This window comes from Myxine glutinosa, chromosome 9, assembly GCF_964187855.1.
Source record: "Myxine glutinosa chromosome 9, kmMyxGlut1.1, whole genome shotgun sequence".
NCBI lineage: Eukaryota > Metazoa > Chordata > Myxini > Myxiniformes > Myxinidae > Myxine > Myxine glutinosa.
In genome coordinates this window covers 24612830-24619919 of record NC_136269.1, presented here as the reverse complement: position 1 = coordinate 24619919, position 7090 = coordinate 24612830, and positions in this window count along the sequence as shown.

The following is a 7090-nucleotide window of genomic DNA, read 5'->3' as shown; positions in this document are numbered from 1 at the left end:
AGCGGAGGTATAACCGCGGCCGAACAGTTGTTCCCCACTAAACCCGATTCACCCAACGTTGGCCGTATCGCGCCACAGCTACTCAATCTGGAAAACTCTAAAGCGACCGAATGCAAAGAGGAAGAAGACGTACAGAAGAGTAGCGGGATTTATTACTATTTACACACATAAGCAAAAATAGCAGTCACGATTATTTACAGGGGACTTGAGACGCAGGTGACACAGTGAAAATTACTAGCTTATACAGACTTAGTTACTACCCAGGACAGAACAAACAAAGACAACTCACAGGGGAATTGCAAGAGTGGATTGGCTGGAAGGAGGTGTGTGGCTGGAGGGGGAGGATGGCACGGAGCTGGCTGGAGCTTGATCCCGCACGGGACGTCGGGCTGGACCTCGACGGCCGCTGATGCCACCGATCCTGTCGTGTGCGCGGGATCACGGGTCGGATCACGGTCGGAGCCGACGCGCTGGTGGGGGGTCTGGCGTGACGGGTTCTCTCCTCTCTCTTTCTTTTGTCCAACCACTCTTTCTCCACCGACAACTCAACGCAACCAACGCAACCACTCAACGCAACCACTGACCACCCCTGACGACCAACTCAGCTCTTGTCATGGACCTCTCTTTTCAGACTCATCTCCTTGTCTCAGTAAAAGCGCATCTCTCTCGGGGGCGTCTCTCATGGGTTATATATAGCCCCACCCTTGAACCTTTGCGAACCTCCCCGATCGCTCTTCCTCCGCCCTCCCAAACCAAACCCCTCGTGCTTGGTTGGTTGTTCGGGGCCGGGCCACTCCTCCCCTCTATGACGAGGTGGAGACACGCCCTTCTTCTCCGACCCTGCCTCGTGGTCAATGGCGGCAATTGGAGGGGAGGTAATTGGCAATGGCAATTGAGGCCTGGCAATGACGAAAGGGGAAATGGAGGTTTTTGGGAATGGGAATGAAGGGAATCTACTCTTATTTCACTCGGTGCAATGGAGTGTCATTCTAATGGAAGACAAGGCCTTACTCTAAAACACATAATAAGATATAAGCTACTGAACAAGGGTTTTATCGTGTCCTGCAATGTGGTGTTTATGGAATAGCTACCGAGACGCCCTTTGACCTTCACACTACGGAGGTATTTACAAGGAATCATTACATTTTACAGAGGGTGATATTTACAACAATTTACTATACAATACAACACAATAAAAAAACACAATCCTCATATCCGCAACAATATATATATATATATATGTAATATACACACACACACACACACACACACACACACACACACACACACACACACACACACACACACACACACACACACACACACACACACACACACACACACACACACACACACACACACACACACACACACACACACACACACACACACACACACACATCGTCAAAATCCATTAATCATCAAAATTTATGCCATGAGAGAACCTTGTCCAAATAGTGTAAAACTATTATATAGTTTTATTATACATCAAGTGTAAACTATTATATCCCTGGTGTTGGGCTAGCGGCTAGGGTGCCGGCTTAGGATCCTAGGATCCTGGGTTCGAATCCTGGTCAATCGCTGAATTAACGCCAGGGGGGTTGACTCAGCCTGTCATCCTTCCGAGGTCGGCAAATTGAGTACCAGTTCACTGGTAATTCCCTGCTTGTCGTTAAAGGCGGCAAAAAGGGTTGGCGTCAGGAAGGGCATCCGGCCGTAAAACATTGCTTCAAAAAGGGGACCGAAAAACAACAACAACCACAGTTCCCGAAAAAGGCCAACCCCCACTTGCGGGGAAAAATGGCCTCTAAAGGTGGTTATTATAATGTATTGTGTAAAGCTACACCGTACATTTTAATCAACCAGATCAATCAATAGACAACATTCAAATCTCTGCCATTGAATCAATTGCAAATCGATCACAAACCACAATTCTGAGACGTGAGTCTTTTTGGATACACAAACTTTGGACAAGGTTCCCTCATGGCATAAATTTTGCCGATTAATGGATGTTCCAACTCGTTCACCGTAACTCATTTACTTCATTTTTTTCATAAAACATCTCCTTCACCTTTGCATATGTCATTAACAAATGTAGGCAGTGTATGTATATGAATATAAACTATATGAATATTTGCATGTATACTATGTGTTTATATATGTACACATACATGTACAGGACTTTTACTTACTTATAGACATACATATAAATATATATATATATATATATATATATATATGCACTACATGGCCAAAAGTATGCGGACACCCCTCCTAATTAGTTTATAAAGCCAAGCAGCCGCACACAAGCAAAGATCACCATGCGCAATGCCAAGTGTTGGCTGGAGTGGTGTAAAGCTCGCCGCCATTGGACTCTGGAGCAGTGGAAACGCGTTCTCTGGAGTGATGAATCACGCTTCACCATCTGGCAGTCCGACGGACAAATCTGGGTTTGGCGGATGCCAGAGGAACGCTAACTGCCCAAATGTATTGTGCCAACTCCAAAGTGACCTGACCTTAACCCCATCGAACACCTTTGGGATGAATTGGAATGCCGACTGAGCCAGGCCAAATTGCCCAACATCAGTGCCCGACCTCACAAATGCTCGTGGCTGAAAGGAAGCAAATCCCCACAGCAATGTTCCAACATCTAGTGGAAAGCCTTCCCAGAAAAGTGGAGGCTGTTATAGCAGCAAAGGGGGTGCCTACTCCATACTAATGCCCATGATTTTGGAATGAGATGTTTGATGTTCGGGTGTCCGCATACTTTTGGTTGTGTAGCGTATGTGCTATTTCCTATACTAGTTAAAGTAACCGTATCAATGCCGAACTCTCTTAATAAAACCTTCACATAAATCGTTTTACAAACCACAACAAAATTATTAGCAGCCTTATCCGCTGGAGTTATGACGTATCTATCATGCAGATCCTGAATATGATGCAGATCCTGAATGTTTATGAACACTCGGCTTGTTACCCTGTGCTCGCGAAACGAAAAGCGGGGTTAAGCATTCAGGCACGTATGTACAGGTGTGTGCAGTGTCTGCATTTTAAAAATTCATTTTCTCAGCAACCGTTGGTCCGATTGACATGAAATGTTCACCATAGGAAGGCCTCCTCCTGTAGAATATTTTAATTGATTATTGTGACGTCATAGGTCACGTGGTACAGGCATCATCTTGGAAAAACGTTGCACCTCTATATCTCCAAAACCGCTCTATGGAGAAAATTGAAACGTGGCTCATTGTAAATAACTCCATATGGAGAATAGGTGTTAACGATGACGTCATTGGTGCCATAATTATGACGTCATAATTCGACAGGGACAACGCTTATTCTGATCAGTTTGAAATTTGAGCGTGATCTACGCAACAATTATTTAGAGAATATAAATTTATGATGTCATCGCTCACGTGGTCTGGCAGCCATATTGGATCAAAAAAAAAAAAGAAACGTTCAAAAACAGAAGAGTTGGCTCACACCAAGTTTACTGCACAGGGTAAGTATTCTATGAATCCCATCTGGTTCAACACTGGTTTAGACCGACCCAGTGAAAGCAAGCCCCGACTACTTTAAAAAAAATCAAAAAAAAATCTTATTTTCCAGGACTTCCACAAACTCTGTTAAACCATGCATTGCAACTTTTTACAGATAACTTGAACTTTGTGCACATTCTGTTAAGAAAATTAGAGACAGAATCTACAATTGATTTTGTACAGTCTTTTTCGGTTTTTTTACCTAGTCAAGTTGGCTGACCAGGATACCTATCTATTGGTGAAGGGTTGCCTCCCTTAAGGCGGGTGTTACCTGGTATAGAACTAAAACGTTCTCCCACCTAGACTACACCTACATAGTTTAACGTCTCGCTGATAGATTTCTGTTGCGGATAGTGACACGAAACAGATGTATAGGTCACTGTCAGAATGTCGTGGATGAAACAGCACCAGAGAAGGGTCTTCATTGTGAAACTGGACCCTGCCCCATGCTCATTCTTTACCAGGTGTCAACTGACTCATTTGAGATGGCGGCTCCCGGTGCGGTGTTTGTGTGAGGTCCCGGTGAGGAAGAAAGGCTGAGAGGGGAGGGGGTGATTACTTTAATTTTACTAGCAGAGTACCCACCATATGGGCGATCTTGTCCCAAGCATGTAACACGCTCTTCTTACACGGACATTTTTATGGGAAGCGTATAGCTAACTGACATCTCCCTCCATCGCTCCTGAAATAAACATGCCTACTGCTTCAAATTCACCTGTAAACACCTCACTGCCCTGGAAAACATGGGGACAGGAACAATGACTGCACTGTAAATCAGACTACAAACTCTTACCCTGATGCTGCTTCACTGGCAAAGCCTTGGAGCAGAGCAAGTCATCCTATTGGACACGCTTGTTCTCTGCCTGCTGAGCAACTTGGAAACATTCAAAATGCCACAGCCCACAGTGCCTGGTGAAAAAGACTATGGTGTTTTGGGATGTTGTCCAAATTCCAACCGAACCACCTAAAGGAGCAACATTGTTATACTGTACACATCAAACGGCACAACAAAGCAGAAAGTCTGGTTGTACAAAATCTTCCAGTTCCTTTTAGAATCAATTTGTGAATTTTCTGGTCTGATGACATAATGTAAGAAAACCGATCAAATCCTTCATGCCAAATAGAAGTAGAAATGCGAAACTAGGGTGATTGCTCAGTAAAAATAAATAAATAAAGTATGAAATTGTGAAATGGTGACATTGAACTCAAGGAAAGTGATGTCAGGCAGTGAAGAGTTTTTCTAATATGGAAGATTATTGTGTTTAACAACACTTATTAGCTCACCTGGAACCTAGTTTCGGGGAGCTTGTGTGATGGCACGTCGTCAGTCCGTCAATGCTTGAAACTTCTTCTCCGAAACCGCAGATGGGATTGTGACCAAACTTGGCACAAATTATATTTGGTATGTTGTGACTAAAGTTTGTTCATGGCATTAAAAAAATATATATATATTTATTTATATATATATATATATATATATATATATATATATATATAATCGGGAGATTGAATAAGACGCGGACGTAGCTTCAGGGCTTCGATCTTTAATTCGACAAGCTTTCGACCAACAAATTAAAGATCGAAGCCCTGAAGCTACGTCCGCGTCTTATTCAATCTCCCGATTATTTATTCAATGCAAATGAGACGCCCTGCTCGTACTGTGGAGTTTCTACTATTTCTCACAGTTATATATATATATATATATATATATAATATATATATATATATATATATATATATATATATATATATATATAGTTTAAGGGGTCTACCGGGGGTCAAAGTGGATCCAGGTTTGACCCCCCCCCCCCCCCCCCCACCCCAAAATCGAAATTTCCTTTTTCTTATGAAACTACACACACGATTTCGATGAAACTTGGCCACATCCTTCAACACCCGTGCTGTCCCAACGTTTGTTCATGGTATGAAAAAAATATATCAGGGTCTAAGGTGGTCGATAGGGGGAATGCCCCCCCAAAATAGGTGTTTGCGCAACCTTCACCATCCATGGTGTACCTAAGTTTGTTCACGGCATTAAAAATCGGGCCCTAAGGGTGTTTGGGGGGGGGGGGGGGGGGAGGTGGTGGTGGGAAAGGGGGTTATAATAATAATAATAATAATAATTCATTTATTTTGTATAGCGCTTTTCAAGAAGCCCAAAGGCGCTTTGACAGAGTGGAAAACATAATGCATAACAATACATGAAAACAACAATTGCAAAAAGACAAGAATCAATAGGGAAATATTTAAAGCAAAAGGAGGGAGAAGGAGAGGAGATAGTTAGGGGTTAAATGCTGTGGGTTGAATGTTGAATGCAGTGTTGAACAGGTGTGTCTTTAGTGATGTTTTGAATGTGGTGAGTGAGGAGGAGTCTCTGATGGTGTGAGGTAGTGAGTTCCAGAGGGTGGGAGCAGCGATGGAGAAGGCCCTGTCCCCCCAGGATCTGAATTTGGTCCGGATGGAGGGGGTCAGGAGGTTGGTACCAGCAGAGCGGAGGTTGCGGGTGGGAGTGTGTCTGCACTGTCTGGAGAGGAGGTCAGCCAGGTAGGATGGGGCCAGGTTATGGAGGGCTTTGTTTGTCAAGAGGAGGATTTTGTACTGGATTCTCTGGGGGATGGGCAGCCAGTGAAGCTTGTAAAGGACGGCGGTGATGTGGTCACGGGTCCGGGAATGGGTGAGTAGACGGGCAGCGGAGTTCTGAATGTATTGGAGTTTATTGGTGATTTTTGAGGGTGAACCATAGAGGAGGCTATTGCAGTAGTCCAGACGGGAGGTGATGAAGGCGTGGATGAGGGTTTCTGCAGCAGTGGAGGAGAGGGATGAGCGGAGACGGGCAATGTTTTTCAGGTGAAAGAAGGCTGACTTTGTGATCTGTTTAGTGTATTTGTCGAAGGAGAGGGTTTGGTCAAAGATGATGCCAAGATTCCGGATGTGAGGGGAGGTGGATACTGGGATACCGTCGATGTTGAGGGCAAAGTTATGGGTGGATTTTGTGAGCGTTTTTGGGCCAATGATGATTATTTCAGATTTATCACAGTTAAGCTTGAGGAAGTTGATTTGAAGCCAGGATTTTATTTCAGTGATGCAGTTTGTCAGGATAGAGTGGGTGTCGGTGGAGACGGACTTGGTGGAGATGAAAAGCTGGATGTCATCGGCGAAGCAGTGGAATTGGAGACCATGACGGCGGATTAAGTGACCGAGGAGGGACAGGTAAAGGATGAAGAGGAGGGGGCCAAGAACTGAACCTTGGGGGACACCTTGGGGGAGGGGAGCAGTGGGGGATTTGCAGTTATTGATGGAGATGAACTGGCGTCTGTCAGAGAGGTATGATTTAATCCAAGAGAGGGCAGTGCCGGTAACGTTAAAGGTGGATTCAAGTCGGGTGAGGAGGATGGTGTGATCGATGGTGTCAAAGGCAGCGCTGAGGTCGAGGAGGACGAGAATGTTGAGGATGCCAGCGTCAGAGGAGAGGAGAAGGTCGTTGGTGATTTTGAGGAGAGCAGTTTCAGTACTGTGGTTGGAGCGGAATCCGGATTGGAATGTTTCATACAGGT